This window comes from Pinus tabuliformis, chromosome 6 (assembly GCF_031772625.1).
Source record: "Pinus tabuliformis cultivar Carrire ecotype Pingquan chromosome 6, CPIR1, whole genome shotgun sequence".
In the NCBI taxonomy this organism is placed as follows: Eukaryota; Viridiplantae; Streptophyta; class Pinopsida; order Pinales; family Pinaceae; genus Pinus; species Pinus tabuliformis.
In genome coordinates this window covers 366,187,025-366,209,011 of record NC_142292.1, presented here as the reverse complement: position 1 = coordinate 366,209,011, position 21,987 = coordinate 366,187,025, and the positions used below count along the sequence as shown (strand labels likewise).

The following is a 21,987-nucleotide window of genomic DNA, read 5'->3' as shown; positions in this document are numbered from 1 at the left end:
AATAAGTAGCCGCCTCTAGAAGCTGGGTAGCTATAGAATTGGTTATAACGCTATATAAATTGGGCTATAGGAGCCTCTACTAGGCATACTTCCCTCACTGTTCATAAAAACAATCTAAAACAACTATTGACGTTTTAAAGCTATTGATGTAACTATTGAGTAGCTCTTTGATGAGCCTAGGTATTGCAATAAGAATGATGCAACTCCTAGGGCTACCAGCTTTACTTATCAACTCGGGGTTCATACAAACTTGGAGGTGACTGTGCTGTATACACAAGTAGAAGTGAAGGTACTACTTATTGTCACTGCTCATTTGGCAAGAGACCCCAGGGGTTCCAAGACAAACTTCTATAGGGTCGGAAGAAGCTTGATTTTGATGGAAGGAGAGCAAACCTAGTCCAGGGGAGAGCTATTCTACTGTAGAAATGGAGAAAACAACATGCAAGCCTAACTCACACCAAACCCTAGCTAACTGATTACATAACTATGCTAAGCAGAATCAAAGATTAACACTAACCTACTGCTAATATCTAAGTTGTAGAAGCAAAAAGCATTGAAACTAAGCTAAGGGTTGAACAATGGAAACTAGGCTAGGTCTGTGTCTAAGAAGAAGAATTGTCAGAAATCAATATGATGAAAAGAGGACGTGGGGAAGCAGCAACGCATGAGGACCATTGGATCAGGCGGGTGAAGGGTAGATGAACAGTTGAGATCAGATAGTAGGAGGGTATGTAGGCAAATGGGTGGATATGGAGGACTAACAGGATGGACGACTGGGATTATATCGCGGAGGTGATCAACATAGGAATGATGGAGATTGGCCAAGCCAAGTGGTGATCGGGTGAAGTGACAACCGTTAGATCAAAAGACAGATCGATAGTGGAGTGTTCAAGGCGATAAAGCAATCGGGTGATGTGACAACCATCAGATCTGGTAGGGTAGAGCGATGGTGGAGGTTGGTGTGTGAAAAGAAATGTACGGAAAGGACGAGTGGGTTTGGAGGGCTGTAAGATGTATCTCGCATGCCCTCAAAACCATAAGTTGTATTTTGAAAATTGACGTGACTAGCCTCCCTGGCTGACACGTAGCACGGGGAAACCACCCATCTCACGTGCTCTCAGCTTGATAACGTTCAGAAAGAAATCCATGCTATATGAAGTGAAGGCCGTCAGATCTAGCAAACCAGATCTATGGTGGAGAGGTGACTGAGAAGGTTGGTGAGCATGTGTGCGATAACTGTAGGATCTGACAAGCAGATCGATGGTGGGGATTTAAAAGGCAGAAAGTCAAACGCGAAAAGTGGGTTTGAGCGATGATTGGACGATTTGGCTTGTGAAAGGAATTTTACTAGTAAAACCATTTAAATGTGAATTAATAGCTCTCGCTATGCGTTCTAGGCTAAAGGACATTGACAGCATGATAGATCTGGGAAGAGGGTGGAGGTCTAAATGACAGAAAGAGAGAGTCAAGGGGTGGATAATTCTGAGAGGAACAAAGTGACAATGCAATGAACTCAGTGACTGTTTAAATGACAAACCCTGTGAAAACTAGAACCTTGGCTTTTTGTGGTTGCTGCAGGGTTTATTTCTCACACCATAGTCCCAAAGGGTGGGGGTGAGGCCGTGACACCTGTGAGCAACCTTGTGGATCTTTTTCTTTACCAACCTACTGCTTAGATGAAAGCATGAATGGAACAAACTGAAACACGCCTACTCTGTTCTATAGCACTGTAGTGAGACTGCAACTATTGAAGCAAATGAACAGAAAACAAGAAACTACTTAAGTCAGTGAACAGGAAACCAGAAATCTGTGCTGAACGGCTGTAATGAAAATGCATCTATTTAACCAAATGAACAATCAAACCACGCTTCTATGCTATTGCTATAATGGGAATGAACTACTTAAGTTAATGAACAAGAAGCAAGATTCTATGCTAGAATACAATACAAGAAAGAGGAGCATTGGTTGTTAGGGTTGGGCCCTAACCCAAGAGCTTCAGCCCTCTGAGTTAACTCAGTGCTGGCTCAAATCAAGACTCATCTTCATTATCAAAGAAAATTGTATTACATCAAACTGTTACAAGTCAAAAGGTCTGAATACTTTCTAACTGACTGACTGGTGATTACCTAGCTAACTAACTGACTATTGGTTAACTGCCTAAAAAACTAGCTAAAAATAACTGAGGTCATAAGCCTCTCTATTTATACATCTAAAGTTTCAATGACTTCCCTCAAAATTAGGTAGGTACAACTCCCAACTTAATGGTAACTTGTCCTTTCACTTTCACAAGCTTGGCTGCCTTCTAGTAGGGAGGCTGCTTGTACTTCCACTTGCTTGGCTGTCTTTTAGTACTCCTGATTTGGATGTGTGTACTTTTAGCTAATGGGAGGATATTCGAATGGATGGGTAGTAAATGAGGAGGATTTATCTCCTGTAATTCCTCTCCCTTGTCTCATCCGAGTTTTTACCAAGGTCTTTTACCATAGTTCGTTGCTTTTACATTTTATCCCTACATTACATGCACATTAGACCACAAAGAAAAATATCCAACTCTAACTCAACTCATAAGCAAAATATAATCAAAAGTATGCAATAAGTTGTGAGAATAGTTGGTGTGACTAAGCTAGGAGGAGAGTTAAGGCCCATATAATTACTCAATGATGAGATTCATCATCACACCCCTACTGAAAGTGTTGCTCATCCTCTAAGCAACTTAGTGGCGCTGGCAGCCTCTCTGACATCTCATGCTTCAAGCTATGTGGTAGTGTATTATCTGTTTTAGCAGGCATGTATATGATCATTTCTTTAGCAGCCTAAACAAATACTCATAATGTGTACTCGTTGATTACTTGCAATTAGATGCTGATTAGGGCCATGGGGTTTGATTGTTCAACTGCTTCTCTGTCCTTGAGGCCACTTAGCTCTTTTGTTTCTTGTTACTCTTTTTTTGTTTTTGTTTTTGTTTCAATTCCTTCCTTCTCTTTTGTTTCAGAATCATGTTTCTTTGTGTTCTCCTTCATCATCTCCCTCTGTATTAGTTTCTTCTGTATTCATCTCCTCCCCATCTAGCTTTGAATCTATTGTTTCTTGTTTTGTCACCTCCTTAGTGACAGAAGGACTAACACCATAGATGAAGGTTTTGATGTCGTCCTCTACTGGTAAGTCATTGAAGATTGTCCATGTTATTGGGATCCTGAGGTTTTGGAGGTCATAGCCTTTTTAGAGGAAACTAACCACATCTTTACTTACAAACCAACTACCTCTTAACCTTTACAACTTTTGATCACATGATACAAATGAGTTAGTGAGTAGGATACTTACCTGTGGCCTTAATGCCACACTGCAAGTGTAAAAGATCAGAGGTGCTGCTGATGATCATTCTCCTTCCTCCTCTACTGTCTGTTGATGGTTTCTTGACTGCAGATCAGATGTTGTTACTGCTTCTATGTGGTCACCTTTCTACCTCTTCTACAATCTACTATACAAAGAGAGTAGGAGTGTGTGTGAAGGCAGGGATGATGGTAATGGATGAGGTGATGTTGTGGAAAACATAATCTTCCCCTGAATTGAAGTAGTGAAGTGAAAAGAACAATGGAATTTATGGAGGGATGCATGGTAAGGAGCAGAGGTGATGAGTACATGTGAGGTAGGGTTCCCTTCTGATCTTCTCTTTGCTCCTTGATTCATCCACCTGCAAAACATTTTTTTTCTTTTATTATTTTATATATATATTTTTAAAAAACATGTAGGCTACCTTAGAGAGGTTTTCACCCTAGGTATCTGCCTTGGGCACCTCAAGGAAGGTTTTCACCCAAGGATCTTCGTTTTCTTTCCATTTTTCTCATCCTTGTGCCGCCTCATGGAGGTTTTCAATCCAAATATGGGACTCAGGCACCTCATGGAGGTTTTCACCTCAATCCTTTTTTGTTCTATTTATTTACCTAATGAGGGAGGAGCTGAAACTTGCTCCACCATCATCATTGTCTTATTGATGCTATTAGTGAACTCTTTTTTAGATGAAGGCCTCTTGTACATTTTCAGTCTGTGTCCATTAACTAGTAATGGAATGGATTCTTAATCTATAGTTTTGATCTGCACTGAACCATTGTCATGGCATCTTCCCACAACATATGGTCCAAGCCATCTTGTTCTTAGCTTGCCTTGAAGTCCTTGTACCTTGAATCATATAATAGTGCCTAGTCTCCTTCTTGAAACAACTTCTTCTTAATGTGCTTTTCATGCCATATCTTCCTCTGAAGCTGAACTATCTCTATATGAAGGAGGGCCTACATTTTGAATTCATCTTGGCCATTCAAATGGAACAAACTTTCTTTTTGTGCATGATTGAGGTCTAGATGTAGTTGGACTACCATCCTCAATGTTTTATAGTCAAATTCGATGGTCAGCAAAGCCTTTTTTCCATAGACCAGCTCATAGGGTGTGAATCCAGTGGTGGTCTTCCATGTTGTATTATAGGCCCAGTTAGCCAACTAGTCTCTCAACCCAGTCCTTTCTACTGTTGTTCACTACCTTGGTCAGGATGTTCTCCAGTGCTCTGTTGGTCACCTCCACTTGCCTATTAGCTTTTGGATGATAAGGAGTGGAGGTCCTATGTTTGATCTTGTGATGCTTGAGTAGTTCTTCAATCATGCTGGAGGTGAACTGGTTGCCTTGGTATGTGACTAGCTCTCTAGGGTACCCAAATTTGTAGAATATGTTCTCCCTTAGGAACTCAACCACCTTTTCTTCTGTTGCTGCCTTGATTGCTTTGGTTTTTGCCCACTTAGTCAAGTAATCGGTGCACACAATGATGTGTTGTTTTTGCTTGGAAGGAGGGTTGATAGGCCCAATGAAGTCAATGCCCCACTTGTCAAATGGCTCGAAAGTCACTTGAGGCTGTAGGGGAATTTCATCCCTTGGAGTCAGCTTTCCCATCCTCTGGCACCGATCACACTGACTAACATATTTCTTCACATCCTGATGAAGAGTAGGCCAATAATAGCCTACTTGCAACACCTTGAATGCTATCCTTTTTGCTACAAAGTGACCTCCACAAGGCCCATGATGACAGGTCAAAAGGATGTCAAATACCTCCTCTTCCTTACACATATTCTCAAGATTTGATCTGGACCAAGTTCGAACAGATTGCCCCCAATCTAGGTGAAGGGGACACTCTTCCTGATTATCTTGCTCTTCTCTCTAGGGGGCAGGTTTGGTGGGAACTTTGCTGACACTAGATAGTTTGCTATATCAACAATCCATGGGGGGAGCACTTAGCAAACAAATGCTCATTTGGGAACTAATCATCCACCATTCCTTCTTCACCTGAAGGCAGATTCATTCTAGACAGAAAGTCAGAAACAACATTTTCTTTACCAGGCCTATCAACAATAGTTAAATCAAACTGCTGCAATAAGAGTAACCATCTTATGATTCTAGCATTTACATATGATTTTTTCATTAAATATTTAATTGCATCATGATCAGTATGCACAAATGTCTGATAGCCTGTGATGTAATGCCTAAAATTGTTCAATGAATGCACAACAGCGAGGAGTTATTTTTCTGTCACAGTATAGTTTAGCTCGGCCTTTGACAGGTCTTTACTGGTAAAATAGATGGCATAAGGCAATTTCTCTTCTACCTTTCCTAAGGATGCTCCTATGGCTTTTTGTGAGGCATTGGCATGAATGTGAAAAGGGAGGGCATAGTTTAGGCCTTTAAGGATTGGTGCAGTGGTTACCTTACCCTTTAAAATGTCTCAGGCCTCTTGACAACTCTTTGACCATATAAATTCAGAATCTTTGGCCAATAAACCAAACAAAGGAGAGGCTAGCTTGTTGAAGTCTTTTATGAATATTCAGTAATATCCAGCTAGCCCTAAGAAAATCCTAACATCTCTATGCTTTTATGGAGAAGAGACCCTTTGAATGATTGTTACTTTGTTTGGGTCCACCTGTGGTCCTTGCTGAGATATGGAATGACCTAGCATAGTCCCTTCAGTCATTAAGAATTCACATTTTTCTGGACTGAGGGATAGGTTCATCTCAATGCATTTGCGTAATACTTTGCCTAAGTTAGTTAGGGCCTCTTGGAAATCACAACCATAAGGTGTAAAATCATCCATATAGATCTCCACAATGTCATGAACTGATTCAGCAAAAATACTTAGGATTGCTCTTTGGAAAGTGGCAAGAGCATTGTACAGGATGAAAGGAAGGACTCTATAGGCAAAAGTACCCCATGGGCAGGTGAAATTGGTCTTATCCTAGTCTTCTGGGCATATTTGGATTTGGTTGTACCCACTGAATCTATCTAGGAAAGAAAATAACTTCTTCCCTACCAGGCCATCTAGCACTTGGTCCATGAAGGGTAAGGGAAAGTGATCCTTCTTCGTGGCCTTGTTCAATTCCCTATAATCGGCTAAAATCCTCCACTTCCCATTTTTCTTGGGCACTAACACTAAAGGAGAGAACCACTCACTGTTAGGGATAGGGTAAATGAACTATGCATCTAATAGTTTCTGCAGTTCTTCTTTGACTATGTCTTTGAGGGATGGTTTCATTCTCCTTTGTGGTTACCTGACTGGCTTGCAACCTTCCTTGATGTATATGTGGTGAGTACACACCGAGGGGTGTACTCCCTTCATTTCCTTTTATTTCCAAGCAAAGGCTTCTAATTTCTCCCTCAGCAAGTTGCATAGCTATTCCTCCTTTGAAGTAGAGAGAGATGGGTTAATCTTCAAGATTTTCTCTGGCCCAAATTCTATGGTTTTGACTCGGAGTGGGTTGGAATCAGCCAAGCATAAGTCAACTTCATAATTGTTCAGTGTTTCTTTTACTTCTTCTTCTAGCGGTAATGAATTAGGAGTTGGACTCTGGAGCAGGTGTTCAATTAATTCATCCTCATCTTGCTGTCCTCCTCCTATGATGGCTTCCAAAGTATAAAGTTCGATAGAATAAAGTTCATCTTCTTCCTCCTCCTCCAACCATAAAGGTAAGTCCTATTCTAGGGATGGTTGAGCAGGAGGATATAGGACTAATTGTTTGGACATATTCCCATTCTTAATGGTCATATTCCCAGCTCTGTAGCTAATATAGGCATTAGATGTGGCCAACCATGGCCTCCCAAGGATGAGAGGGTAACTGATAAGCTTAGCCTTGGGCTGGAGAATTAGGAAATCTGTTGGGTACTCCCAGGAATCAATGGAGACCATCACATCCTCTACAATTCCCTTAGGGGTGACTGTGGAATGGTTTGCAAGTTGCATCACTGTTGTGGTCTTCCTTAATGACCCTTGGAGGTTAAGATTGAGCATGGTGTCCTTGGTCATCACATTAATGGTAGCCCCAAGATCAATCAGAGTGTGTGTGACGTTGGTGCCATTGATGTGGACATCAACTACTGGGCTTCCAGGGTCTAAGTATTTTGGACATATTCCCTGCCCCAACACTAAGTCAGGTAACTACCCAATGAAATTAATGGTAGGGGCATCCATTTTTTTTTCTTCCTGGATGCTTAAAGCACTTCTCCTTAATCAATTTATTATAAATAGGCACATCTTTGATTGCTTGGAGAAGGGAAATCTTTACACATAGATTCTACAATTCTCCCAGAAGTTTAGTTTCTTCTGGGGTAGGCTGGTGTGGTTGGGCTAATATTTTAGGAAAGGGTGGATTTGCTTTAAGGTTACTTTCCTCTCTTTTTCCCCCAACCTCCTTATGTGGAGAGGGAGGTTGGTTATTTGGGAGAATTTTCCGAGATCTTAGGTTGATCTCCTGAATTTCAACAACATAAGTTGGGTATGATATCTCTCCACAGTATGTTTGTTGGGCTTGCCTATTGTTTGGATTTGGATTTGGCTAGGCAAGCATCTGGGGTTGCCTAGGTGGAGCAAAGTGTAGGAGTTGTGGTTGGGTAGGTGATGGAGGCAATAGAGTTGGGACATTGTTGAATTGGGGCCTCCACCCCTGGGAGGGGATGTAGCCCAGGAAGGATGAGCAAGGGGTCCCCAACAAGGTGTAGTTGTGGTTTGGTTGGGTCTGTAATATGCATGGGATGATCCTTGCATACCCTATGGGTATGGTCTAGGCCCAGGAGGTCTCCTCTAGTTGATGTAGCAAAGCTGCTCATTGACCCCTTTAGCTCCTTGGTATACAGTTTTGAGTCCAGGTAAGGAAGGGTACTTGTCTGTGGAGTGGTTTTCTTCACATACTGAGCAAAAATCATGCAATTTAATGGGAATTCATTCCTAGGATGCCTTCTGGTGCATCTAGGACAAAAGATGGTCAGGGCTCTTTCTGCTTCCCCTTGCTTTCTTCTGATATTCATGGTATCCAATTGTAAGGAAAGGGTTTGTAGCATCTCACTTTTGAAGTCCTCCAGCATATTTCTAATTTCACCTTGATGGATGAGTTGGAGGACAATGTACTAGCCATAGGTTGACTACTTCTACCCTTGTTTCTCGCTGCCCTAGAATGGTTTCTAAAGATAGTCTTGATGTCCTCATAGGGTAGTTGGTAGATATCTCCTCCTGATAACATATGTAAGGTGTCTAGGATATCCTCCCTTATTCCTCTAAGCAAGACTAGCTTCAGTGACTCAGGGTCAAGTGTGCACCTGGCCCTTTTGTAACTGAGCTGGAATCTTTCTTCATAGTCTTCTAGGGATTCATCATGGCCTATGGTCATCCTAAAAATCTCATCCTTAGTGTCTTTTGACCTACAGTAGACCCTATATTTGTTGTTAAAGGCCTGCTACATCTGAGCCCAAGTTGTTATGCTATCTCCAGGTAAACCCATGAACCAGCACAATGCTGCCTCCTTGAGGGTAGATGGAAACAATTTCAACTTCTGCTCATTATTGGTGTAGTCATAGGTTTGGCAGGCAACAACAAACTCAAATTGTTAGGTCCCTATACTACCAGTGTAACCCCTTATTGTTATTAGTACAACCCCCTTTTTATATTGTTGTGCCCATGTAGTCCCCATATTGTTATTATTGTGTCCCATAGAAACCCACTATTGTTATTATTGTGCCCTTACATTATTATTGTTATGTCGGCTTTGATTATATTATGACCCCTTAGACTCCTACATATAGAAAGGAGGTCTTGTCATTTGTATCATCCAAGAATTGTTCATTTGTGTAATGTAAAGGAGGTTGCCCCCTCAAAGAGGCTTATTTCTAAGGCATTGATCTATCTTTTCTATCTTTTTGTGAGCTGATTTCATAGCATTTGGTATCAGAGCTTTGGATTCTAGGGTGTTGCTGCTCCAAATAGGTCATCATGGAATTTTCGCTATAACTTTTTTTCTGCAACATTTTAGAAGCGAAAAAAACCCATTTGAGACGTACTCGCACTAAACCTCAGGTTTGAATTTTAGAGCTTGTCTTGCTATATTTTCGGAGATATGATCTGAGGAAGTTAGGGTTTTTGCAAGCTCCATAATTTCAACTAAAATAGGTCATCGTGAGATTTTCACTATAACTCTTTTGCTACGAAGTTTCAGAAGCTAAAGAAGAAACTCATTTGAGAAGAAATAATTTTGAATCTTGAGTCCAAATTTCAGATCTTGTCTCGCTATATTTTCGGATATTATGATTTGAGGAAGTTAGGGTTTTTGCAGACTCTCGAATTACATCCTAAATAGGTGACCTTGGGAAAATCGTCATAACTTTCTCTCTGAGCAACAAATTGAACTTTCGTAAGAAGTTACAAAAAGAGGATAGACTTTAGTTTTCTGTGCATTGTTTTTAGATATGAAGGTTGAAACAGAGACACGTGGCACACCATACAAGTTCGCTCTACTGAAACATTATATAATCAAGTCATCTAAGGAGATTGGGCATAACTATTTCTTGGAGAAACAAATTCTAATCAAACTTATGGGGTTAGAAAGAGGACTTAGAGAGCTACTGCAAGAGACAATTTCAAAACTTTGAGATTTGAAAGTACAAAGTTACAGTCATTTTAAGATCGAGCTCCTGAAATCAAGAAGAGGTGATATGAGGAAGTTTGATGGAAAGGATCCAATAAATTGGATACTACAGATGGAGCAATATTTTGATCTACATGGTGTACCACTATTAAAAAAGGTATGTATTGCATCTTCATATTTAGAACTAGATCAATTTTTATGGTATAAAGGGCTTTGTTCTCATAAACAACTTGTTACGTGGTCAATTTTCATGGAGGAAATGATAGCACATTATGAGGATACAAAGAGCAATACCTTCTTTACAGCAACACCACAACAATTGGAAGAAAAAAGAGAAAAAGTGCTTTGTTACAAAGTGGAAAGCAAAATTATGGCAACAAGGAAGTCTACCCCTCACAACTATAAAAATGGAAGTGTTGTTTCTCCTAGCCTTCCACAACCTACAAGGGTTACACCACAACAATTGGAAGAAAAAAGAGAAAAAGGGCTTTGTTACAATTGTGATAACAAATACATTAAAGGTCATAAGTGTGTTGAGAAGAAATTATTTTACATTGATTGTGGAGAGGAGGAAGAAAATGAACAAGAAACATCAAAAGAAGAGTATATACACTAGGAAGAAACCCCAAAGAAAGAAGAAATGAATCCGACCATATCTTGTAAAGCATTGGAAAGAATTACTACTCCTAAAACTCTCAAGATAGAAGGACATATCAAGAAGAAAAAGGTTCAAGAAGTGAAAGATCACATCGAGAAATAAGAAATGAATCTGACCATATCTTGTAATGCATTGGACGGAATTACCACTCCTCAAACTATCAATATAGAAGGACATATCAAGAAAAAAATGTTCAAGAATTGAAAGATCACATTGAGTCTCAAGAAATCAATCCAACCATATATTGTAATGCATTGGAAGAAATTACCACTCCTAAAACTATCAAGATAGAAGGACATATCAAGAAGAAAAAGATAAGAGTGTTGATTGATTCGAGCAGTACCCATAATTTTATTGATTGTAAGATAACCAAGGAATTTAATTTCTTCCTATATCCAGCACCGGAGTGTCAAGTGATGGTTGCAAGTGGAGCAACCATAAATTGCTCTCGAAAGTGCCATAATATCAAGCTATCCATGGGAGAATATGGATTGAATAGCCCAATGCTTTCCATTCCAATGGGTGGTGCTGATGTTTTACTAGGAGTCTAATGGCTACAATCTTTGGGTACAATAACTTTTAATTTTCAAGAAATTTTCTTGAAATTTTTTTGGGAAGGAAAGGAAGTTGAATTGAGGGGTATCGAAGGAAAACCTGGAAAGATAATCAACTCTAACAGCATGTCAAAGCTTCTAAATAAAGAACAATCGGCTGTAATTGCACAATTATGTTCACTAGAGGATTCGACATTGAAATCATGTATTTCTCCAGATCTCCAAAAAGTTTTGGACAATCATTCCAAGGTATTTGAGACTCCCAAAGGCCTCCTACCTATTTGTGATCATGATCATACTATTCATTTGATTCCATGAAGTGTTCCTCCAAACATCAGGCCTTACATATATCCATATGCCCAAAGGAGTGGGAACTCATTCAAAAGTTGCAGAAGATCCCAGTTCAAACAACATTGCGAGAACTTGACAAGGAAGGAAAAGTCATATTTGAACCTGAAGCAGTCATAGAATTGAGAATTCTATTAAACACACACATGGTAGCAACAGAATATGAAAGATAAAACATGAGAGTACATTTTTTATTAACAAATGATATACATTTATAGTACATTATGTGACTGTTGGGTTCCACATCCCAAGGTCTCTTGGACTTCCTTAGTCTATTCGGCTTGCACACTAACCCATAGAGGATTAGGTGTCCAAAATCCCCCCCCCCCCTTAATCCGAAGGGTTATGTATGAGTCCAAGAAGAGAATTGTAATACAAAATGCGCAAAAAATGCATGGCAGCACTAGGCTGAATGTGCTCTCTGAAATGTTGGTATAAAGGGCGGTGGTTTAAGGATGACCACCAACACTGGAATGCTTAGTGCAGTTCCAAGAACTCTTCCAAGTCTGTCATGAAGCTCGGGTCTTCTACTAGAGGAAGTGCTCCTAATGTTTTGAAGAGGGAAACCTTCAACCAATAAGGGGAGGTCTCACCCTGCATAAAAAGGAGAACTTCAACCTGAAAAGGGAAGTCTCAACCTGTGATGGTTTAAGGATGACCAACAACTCTGGAATGCTTAATGCAATTCCTGGAACTCTTCCAAGTCTGGAAAGAAGATGAAGTCTTCTGCTAGAGGAAGTGTCCCATATTACCAACTGAAGGGCATGCTCAGGGGCATCCTTGTCTCTGGCTACAACTCTGAAACTGGTGTGGCAAGTTGTGGCTCAGGCTTGCTTGATGTGACTTTGAAGCTTGAAGATGACCATCATTTCCCCCCCTGTTAGATACAAGGTGAGATGATGGAGAAAACTCAACTGCAATACTATTCAATACTCTTGAACAAGTTCTGACATGTGATTAAAATATCTTCTTGGCTGTTGATGCCCATTGCCAAGAAGCAATCCATCCAAGATGAATCTTTGTTCATGCAGGAGGTTTGTTTCTGAAGCATCTGTTTGAAGAATGACTGGTTTTGTGACAGTGATTACATGGATGAATATCAAAACAGTGATCTTTCAGATGGCCAACTCAGTCACAGTGTTGGCATTTCACAATCTGTTGCTTTGGAAGAGGAGCAGAATCTGGAACAGCTGGAGGTGAACTGTCATGAATGAATCCGGAACTCTGAAACTAAATGGGTTTTGAGTAGTCTGGAATGTGAAAGGACACATCCTTGTCATATCCAAGACCAGTTCTGTGCTTGTTGTGGACAAGATCTTCCCAAGGTTTGATGACCGACTTGGGAAGTGCAGACTGAACTTCTGCATCTACATGTACAACTATTGCTTTATTTGACACTAGATTTGAATCAATTGTAACATTATTGTCTTGCTGTTTATGGGAGTTTGTTTCAATCTTCTGAACAGAAACAGGTTCAGAAAGATGACTCCACTGCTGTAATTCTTCTTGCTATAGCTAAGATTCAAGCTACAAAGATTCAATGGTATCTTGTGCAAGTTGTAAATATGTTTGAATATCTCCGAGAGTGTTTTTGTTGACTTTAACTGTACTTCCATCAATAGATAAGATTAGAGTGCTTAATAACTCTAATAATTCATGATTTTTCTCCATTATTCAAACAATCAAATCAACAATGTATTTGTAGAAACAATCAAATGACCAAAAATGCACCTTTTTTTTTTTACACACAGAAAATTAGTCCACTAGACAGTCACTTAACTGAATGTACACACCCAAAATAGAAGTGTTTCCTCCCTAAACAGTGAGCTAATACACGCTCAAGAACAAGGTTTTTCTTGCAGGTAGACTACTCCTTTCTGGGCTTACTCACCCAAAAATCTTAGCCTGCTCCTACTGCAACCTCAGCCTATACCCAAGCATCAAGAAATGTGCTAAAAAAGGCTTGAACTTCACACTGTAAAACACAGAAATCTGAGCAGTGACAGGACTTGGTTCATCAAAACATTGATTTGGAACTTCATGTTGAATATAGCAACGTAATAAATCAAATTCTGCACATGAATCAAATGCAGGTCACATAGGGAGCAATCAATGCCAACATCAAAAACTTTGGTGCTAACTCCAATCTTCAAACCAATATGATAGCTATGGTCCCTCTTAGATGTGCCTCCATGATGCTTGATATCTACGAAGATCAGGTAAATAATATTGTACCTTCTCTCGTAACTAGTTCAAGAGAGGGACATCATCGCTAACTACTTTCTCAAACACCGTTGAAATTGTGGCCTGGTTTCAAATGCACCAAATGCAAGAGATAAAAAGAATCAAGAGGATTATTGCCAACAGATAGTCTGTACAAAGATCACGCATAAGGAAGTACAAGAAAACTTCTCTTGTACAGGAAAATATTTTCAAGGATGAACATAATGAAGCACTTAAAACAAAGCTTCAAAGGCTAGAACAACTATATAGGAATTAACAATGCACATTGTCTCTGTTTCGACCATTCTACCATGTTCGCTTTATGCCCAGTTCACAGAATGGAGTGCCTTTACCAGTTAGTTGTGTTTTTTCTTTAGAAGGAGGTTTCTCATGAAAATCGATGATTTAATACATACAAAGATGCAAAATGAATTGACATCAATACCGCAACGGGACTGTGAGGATGGCCGACTGTTCGGAGGGCCGCACGGTGGAGTGGAGTCACCAGAATTCAACAGAGTCACCAGCATTCAACGAAGTCACCAGCATTCAATGCATTTCATATTTCTCCTTAATATATTATATGCCCATCATATATGTGAAACATTACCGACCATTCATTCCCACGACCTTCAAAAATATATCCTCCTTTTAAATCAATGATTGATAAAGGGAATTCAATATATAATAAAATCAACGCACATGCAAAAGAACATCTGGATGCTGAGATCTTTCACTCTGTCGCTTCCTTCACTTTCTAGCTGCAGCAGCCCGTCCATCTACATGAAATCTTGCATGTAAGATGGAAGATTCATGCTCAAAGCCATCGAAGTTGCCTCTCACAAATACTTGAAGGTGAATCGCCAAGATGGATGCTTGCAGCTGCATTTCATGCTTTACGAATCCAGCAAACCAGCCTCGCAGCAACGTGACGATGATTCTACATTGGAAAACTGCAAAGGTGCCGCTGCTTCCCCCAAGGAGCCCAAGGCCATTACAGTGTCCAATCTCTCGAGCTTAAGACATCATATTTTGAAATCATCATGCAAGAATCCATCAAAGAAGCAAGCCGTTCCAGTCAATTTGAAGCGAGGAAATCCAATCAAGGACGATGATCTGAGTCTTTTCAAGTGACCCCGACAGCCGTCGGAGATCAACTGTTCGAATTGCGTCAAGGAAGCCCAGGACAGTGCATGCACACATCAAGATGGAGATGAAAGTTGTAGATTGCAGGTAGAGGAGCGGTCATCCAGGGGATCAAATTTTTATCAATAAATTGGCATCTTGACAAACAGGGAAGACAAAGGCAGCAATACTTGATATGTGGAGAGGTAGGTTTGTAAGGATGAAAGGGATTGTATCTATTCCTGACTTGTTCAACTATAACGGAATTGAGCAGGTGGAATATGGAACCAAACGCAACATTGAGACTAAGAATGGAATGAATACCACGACTGATGCCAGCAACAAAGCAATGTGTCAGAGAGCATCCAGAATGGCAGAGCTATGCAATGGTAGAGAATGCTGGAGCTGGGAGTAGGCACAAATTTCATAGCGTTAAAGTAGGCGTAGCCTAGGGAAATGGCTTGGATAGCAAATAATTTCATGCAGGGGTGTTTATGGAAGATGACAACTGCTGCTTAGTTGTGCCATTGGGTAGGAGAGAGAACAACCATATTTTCAGGTAAAGGAGAATCCAGAGCAGAGAAGAACCAAAGTTTCAGTGAAGCAGTTTCGAAAGGCACAAAACCAATAAGGAGAAGTGCTCAGATCTACAAAGGCCACAAAACAATGGCTCAAATTTGAGTAGGGCAAGAGATAGCCCGCTCTGATACCATGTTAAACACACACATGGTAGCAACAGAATATGAAAGATAAAACATGAGAGTACATTTTTTATTAACAAATGATATACATTTATAGTACATTGTGTGACCATTGGGTTCCACATCCCAAGGTCTCTTGGACTTCCTTAGTCTATTCAGCTTCAAAACTAACCCATAGAGGATTAGGTGTCCAAAAAAATCAAAAGCTACAAAATAGATCAATTTCAGAGTATCTCATCAAGTGGAAGAACTTATCCACTGAAGATTCCACAAGGGAGGACAAGATTTTATACAGAAGCATCAAGAACTACTCAAGCATTGAGGACAACACTTTATGAAGGAGAGGGGCATGTTAGGTCCCTATACTACTAGTGTAACCCCTTATTGTTTTTTTTTTTTTCACATAATTGGTTTCTATTTGTATTCCAAAAAAATATTGGGAGACTGAGCTCCTGTGATACAAAGTTTTAAACCCGAAGGCGAAGCTAGGAGATGATTGGGAAGACAAAATTTCCCTTTTATTCTGTCATTTTTGTCTTTTGGAAAACAAGAGTATGTAAAATTTCTAACAAACTGAGACAAAAGTAAGCAATATCTGCAACACATCTTTAATCTATGCTAACATGGTTGATCTGGCGTGCTGTTGAATCTTCTGGTTTGCTATCGACTTCAGCATTCCTAAGGCTTGAAGAACTGGTGCTGGGAGCATTCCTTTTCTCCATCATGTACTTCAGGATTTCGATTGATTCCTGGACATGATTGCATTTATTGGCCAGATCGTTAAATTGTTCCTGGAGCGAGGAGACTCTATGTAGAAATAAATTGATATCTGCTTCATATTTCTCACTGGTCAGTGTAGCATGGGAATCTATTTTGGCGTCCAGAAGTCTTTGATGCGCGTGGATTTGTTCCAGTTCCACTTGTAGATCAACACAATGCAGGCAGTCTTCAGATCTTGCCATATCGTGGATGCTGGGAGCTGCCTTAGTGCTCTGCTTGGGATGAGAAAGACCTGGAATGTTTAAGGAGTTCTATCTAGCCGACGAAGATAAGGAAGAAGAAGGACTATAAAGGAGAACATCCTGGTGAGCAGAGGAACTGAGAGGATAATCCTTTTGAGATGAAGAAAGGGAGAAAAAAGGAAGGTGCCACACAAAAAGGGATGAGGACAGAGCGCAGATTAGAGAGCAGAGGGAAATGCAGGCGAGGGAGAAGCAGAGAGTAGCAGAGAGCTGGGGAGACAGCGAAGACCGAGGTCCCAGCCAAGACGGGAGTTAGGGAACAAATGTAGAGGATCACGAAAACCAGTGAACAAAACTGAGCACTAGGTTGAGGGGGGATGCTCGAATTTATAAGATGAAGGCCACAGAAGTGGAGGCGTGGGATCACGAGAGAGGGAAGGAGGAATTAACGAGAGTGAAGGAATCGAGTCAATTGGGCCAGAGTGGAAGGGGTGACAGGATAGATGGGAGGAGAGAAGATCTTAATCAGATATTTGACAAAAGAAGAGAGATGCAGATGTCTGTCAGAGAATCCCATGAAGATGCTGTGGAGGAGAAGGGCAAATGAGTTTCCACCGTTCATGAAGAGGGAAAATACTACGGGAGATGATGATGGGATTCTGTATTATTGCAGAGAAGATTACCTTTGGGTTTGCAACAAGCTCTGTTGGCACACATGTTGGCTTCTTTGTTGAGAGAGCGGAGCACATGGAAAAATCTAAGTTCCATGTTTTGATGGGTTAGAGTTTGACACCTATTAATTGTTTGCTGAAGGAAGATATTGGATGCCTTTCAATTGCAAACCATGAGAATGATGATTGTGGTAGAGTCTCCAAAAATCAGCGCTTTTCTAATTCCAAAAATTTGGAGTTGATTTAAACCTTGATAGAGGGCAAGAGCTTCTGCCCTGTTTTTGGATAACGAGCCCAGTCCCCATTCATAAGTGGCTATAATGCTACCAGTGGGATTGCGGATGTCTCCGCCTACACCTATTGTTCCTGGTTTAGACTTAGAAGCTCCATCGAAGAAGAGATAATGGAGATTGCTGCCTCGGAGCCAGCTTGAAAATTCTTCTTCTTTGTTTCTTATTTTCCAATTATGATTGGGGACGCTAGACTGGATGTTGGAATTACTTTCAATTTGATTGCTATTGCTTTTATCTAACAAATAGCTAATAAAATCCCTTTCCTCAACACAGAGGTCAGCGACATCAAATTTCTTCAAATTTTTGGCAGAAATAGTTTCTAACATTAAACTTTTGGCCTTGCTACAGAGATGCCTTATGATGGTTTCCTTGTTTTGGAAGATCATACAGTTCCTTTCCAACCAGATTTTCCACAAAAGGGCATAGGGGAGGGCATCCCAAACCCGTTTGGCTATATTGTTCTTCTTATGCTGCCAAGGGTAACTCTTCTTCCATAGATTCAGAACCTCGCCAATGGAGTTTTGGGAATTCCATGGAAGATGATCGTTGGGAAATATTCCTTTCCAGTAGGAAATTGCAAAAGGGCAGGTGATAAAGAGATGCTAGATGGTTTCTCCTGTTTCTTTACAATTTGGGCATCGTGAAGGTCCTGCTATACCTCTCTTTTGCAGATTATCAGTAGTGAAAATTTTCCCTTTCAAGAGGGTCCATATGAAGAATTTGATTTTGGGGATGGCCTCAGATTTCCAGACAATTTTCTAGTGAGTCCAAGAAGGAGCAGGATATTCTTTATTACATAAGTAATGGTGGCCAGCTTGAATTGTGTAGTTGGAGCCTGTAGGATCCCATTGAAAACTGTTGATGTCATTTTTTATTATGGGGGAAATGCTATGGAGATGAGTTTGAAGGATGTCAAAGCTCTCCTTAAGGTCTAAGGGTATGGGTGGAAAGGTCCATCCCATCCATATCTGCGAGTGGGTGTCCCATTGCAAGATTTGGTCCAGATAATGAATTCCTTTATTGCAAAGAAAGAGAAGGATTTTATCCGTACCTGGTTGACTATTGATAGATTGATTCCCCATAATTTTTTCTGCACCAATTTTGATACTACTGCCTCCCTTAGGGACTTTGGAGGTGTTTTGGGCCAAAAAAGGGATTACTTTTTTGCATAGTTTCCAAATTTTTGAACTATTTCTAGTAGGTATTTCACAGTCCAAGAGTTGCTGTCTTGGGCAGCTTAGATATTTGACTTCTAGAACTCTTTTCCACCATGTTGGTTGCTCGCTGATTAGTCTCCACATGATCTTGCCTCCAAAAGCCAAATTTGAGAGCTTGGGAGATCTGATTCCAAGTCCTCCACAATCCTGGCCTTGAATTACTTGCTTCCAGTTAACAAGATTGAACTTATTTTTTTCATTTTCCCCCCTTGCTAGAGAAAATGGCAGAGAATACTTTCCATTTTATTATGGAATATGGCTGGGGCCTGCATTAGAGTGAATTGGTAGAGTGGAAGAGATGAGAGCCCTGATTTTAGAAGAACAAGGCGGCATGTCGGGTTAAGCCATGTAGAACCCCACTGCTGCACTTTCCTCTTCATTTTTTCTATAATTATGTCCCAGATTTCTTCTTTTAAGGGCCCAATGCTCACAGGAATTCCCAGATAGGTGAAACAATCCCAATTCAATTTGCAAGGGACCCCAAAAGTATTGGCTATATTATGAAGGGTTTGGGCTGTTGCATGCCAACCATAGATGCAGCTTTTTAAATGGTTAATCATGCCTCTTGAATAACTCATATATTTGTCCAGAAGAGTTTTGAAGCGACGAGCTATTGTGACAGATTCCCCTCCAATTAATAGAGTGTCATCCACAAATTGGGAATGGTTTATGTTTTTGACTCCATTCTCGAATTTTATGCCAGTGATGAGACCAGTTCATCTCTTGTAATCTAAAGCTTTGCTGAAGGATTCTGCCATCAAGATAAATAGGTAAGGGGAGAGAGGGAAACCTTGTCTCAGCCCTCTCGAAGATTGAAAGGGAGGTCCAGGTCTACCATTGACAAGGGGGGAAATCCAAGGCCCCATGATACAGGCTTTGATGAGATCAAGGAGGGGCTTAGCAAAACCCATTTTCTTAAGGACAACGATAAGAAAGGAGTGCCTTACCCTATCAAAAGCGTTGGCCAAATCCAGCTTCAGGATGAACCCTTTTCTTTTATGGAATGACTGGAATGAATTGCTTCTTGAACAAGGATGATTAAATAAGAGATGTGCCTATTGGCCAGAAATCCACCTTGGTTTTCAGATATGAGTGAAGGAAGAAGAGGTTTGAGACAAGTAGCTAATATTTTTGTGAGGATTTTGTAAGAGAAGTTGCAAAGAGAAATGGGCCGGAAGCAGGAGAAGGTCATGGGGCGATTCTCTTTGGGAATGAGGGCTAGGTAGGTGGAATTGGTATAGCCTCCAATTTTCCCTTTGTGCTGAATCTGTTAGGGCCTAAATCTACCTCAGGCTGAGAAAGGAAAATTCTAGGGTAACATCAAACCACGCTTAACTTGGTAGCTAGCCCTACCAGGTCGGGAGAGGGCTCTCTCCTTGTCAATCTCAGCAAAATATGATCAATGAGGCTTGAGATGACTGATGTGAATACTGATCTTAGGCTAGGTATGTTTTCAGAATATTTTGATTGAATTTGATGATGTTTTGTTGGCTCAAATGTGAAAGGCAGATTTGGGTCCGAGGAATGAGGCTCAGTTTTGCAGAGATCTCTATGGGGCGAGGTAGGAAAATGGTTTGGTACTTAAAATTGAGTGACATGGAGAGATTTTTGACTGGTGAGGCGTTGAAGAGGGCATGAAAGTCTCAGGGGTCCTCTTCAAACAGTTGAAAACATAAATAACTAAACAAACCTAGGGTAGAGCACTACAAATCAATGAATTCTACCTTTACCCTTGTTTGATTTTACTTAAGATGAAGCAAGGAGAGATGATGGCATACATAAAACACATGTAAACTTACAATTACAGAAGGAAACACAATACTAAATCAAGATGCCACAAGAATCCCATAAAGTGCTGCAAACCTTGGTCTATTGCTTTGCCAAACAGCAAAAATGAAAATACAATGAAGCTCCAAGCTTTCCCAGAAGTCCAACCCTTGCTAATGACTGAAAAACGAGTAGATACAGGTAATAAAAAACTCATCCTAGCCTCTAGGGGTCGAGCTCATAAGTTTAGGAGCTGTTCCAATAAAGTCTAAACTGAGAACTAAAAAGTAGGCAGCGGAATAGCTTGCCTCTAAAAACTAGGGAACTGATTCATTCAATTGCAAACTACCTTTTCATGGATGAATCTACCTCTATGAGTGAAAATTTAGCATACTTACATCAAATTCCATCAAGTCACATTAAATTACATCATGAGTTTTACTATTAGAAAGAGGAAATTCAAACTGTGAGGAAACTAGGCGAAAAACAGAGTTTTTTGACCAAAATGAGCAAATTTCCTTCTATGCGTCGTGCTGATTTCCCTATGCATAATGCCTTTTTGCAGCTGATTTTGGAGGCTTCCCGTGCACCAAATTTTCTCCAAGTGGGCTTGTTGGAAAGCTATACCTGTCTATTTTCCAGAAAAAGTGGAGTTTCTGATTTTGGACTCCATTTTCCCCTCCAAAACTGAGTTCTCCCAACACTGCTTCCTATGTGTCCAAAAAAGGGCAAAAAGGTCATTTTTGAGGTGTTTTTGACCTTTTTGGAAGCTCAAAACCTGTCAAAATTTCTTGGCCATTTGTGGGCATTCATATTTTTCCATGAAAAATCCAAAAATTCTGATTTTTCCTCAAAAGGAGTTCCCTAGCAAAAGCGCGCGCCAGGTGGCGCGACGCATCAGGCAAAAAAACTTGTTTTTTAGGCCAAAAATTTCAAAATCGCAAAAAGTGTCCCAAATTTCTTGAAATTTTGGCTAAGTGTCCTTCATTAAGTGCTTTTTTGGGCTAAGGAAGCCTCAGCCAAGATCTGGAGTCTATCTTGCTCTTTTCGCTTCCTCGATGCTTTCTTCAACTTGGCCTTTAAAGTCTTGATTCTTGCTTTGCAACTTTTGTTTCTCGCCAAGTAGTGGAAGGCCATGTGCCTCAACATGTTTTTCTCTTTGTTGGCCCTCTCCAACATCTTCTCTAAGTGAAAGTTTATCCTCTCAAGCCAAGATTCACGATCAACATCAATTTCTTGTTCAAGTGGTGTAAACTTGGTTTTCCTCCTCTTGGCAGCTTGCCGGTTTTCTCGTATGTTTTGTAGCTCCATAATGGTTTGATGATCCTCTAGCTATTTATTTATTTGCTCCAGATATTTGATTATCCACTTGGATTTTTTTAGGTTTAGAGACAAATCATGAATGTCCTTTTGCTGCTCCCAAATGATCTCTTTAAGCTTTTAGCTTTGTGAGCCCAAATCGGTGTCATCATCCTGAATGAGGATGAAATCTGCCTCCTGACCTCCTCAAGGCCCCTCATCATGTAA

The 21,987-nt window shown here is 40.4% G+C and overlaps 1 pseudogene; it reads right to left on the bottom strand.

Annotated features, from left to right (window-relative positions):
- LOC149258817 (bax inhibitor 1-like) overlaps window positions 1-14,254 on the bottom strand; it is a 55,632-nt pseudogene extending 41,378 nt beyond the window's left edge.
- Window positions 14,255-21,987: the final 7,733 nt, after the last annotated feature.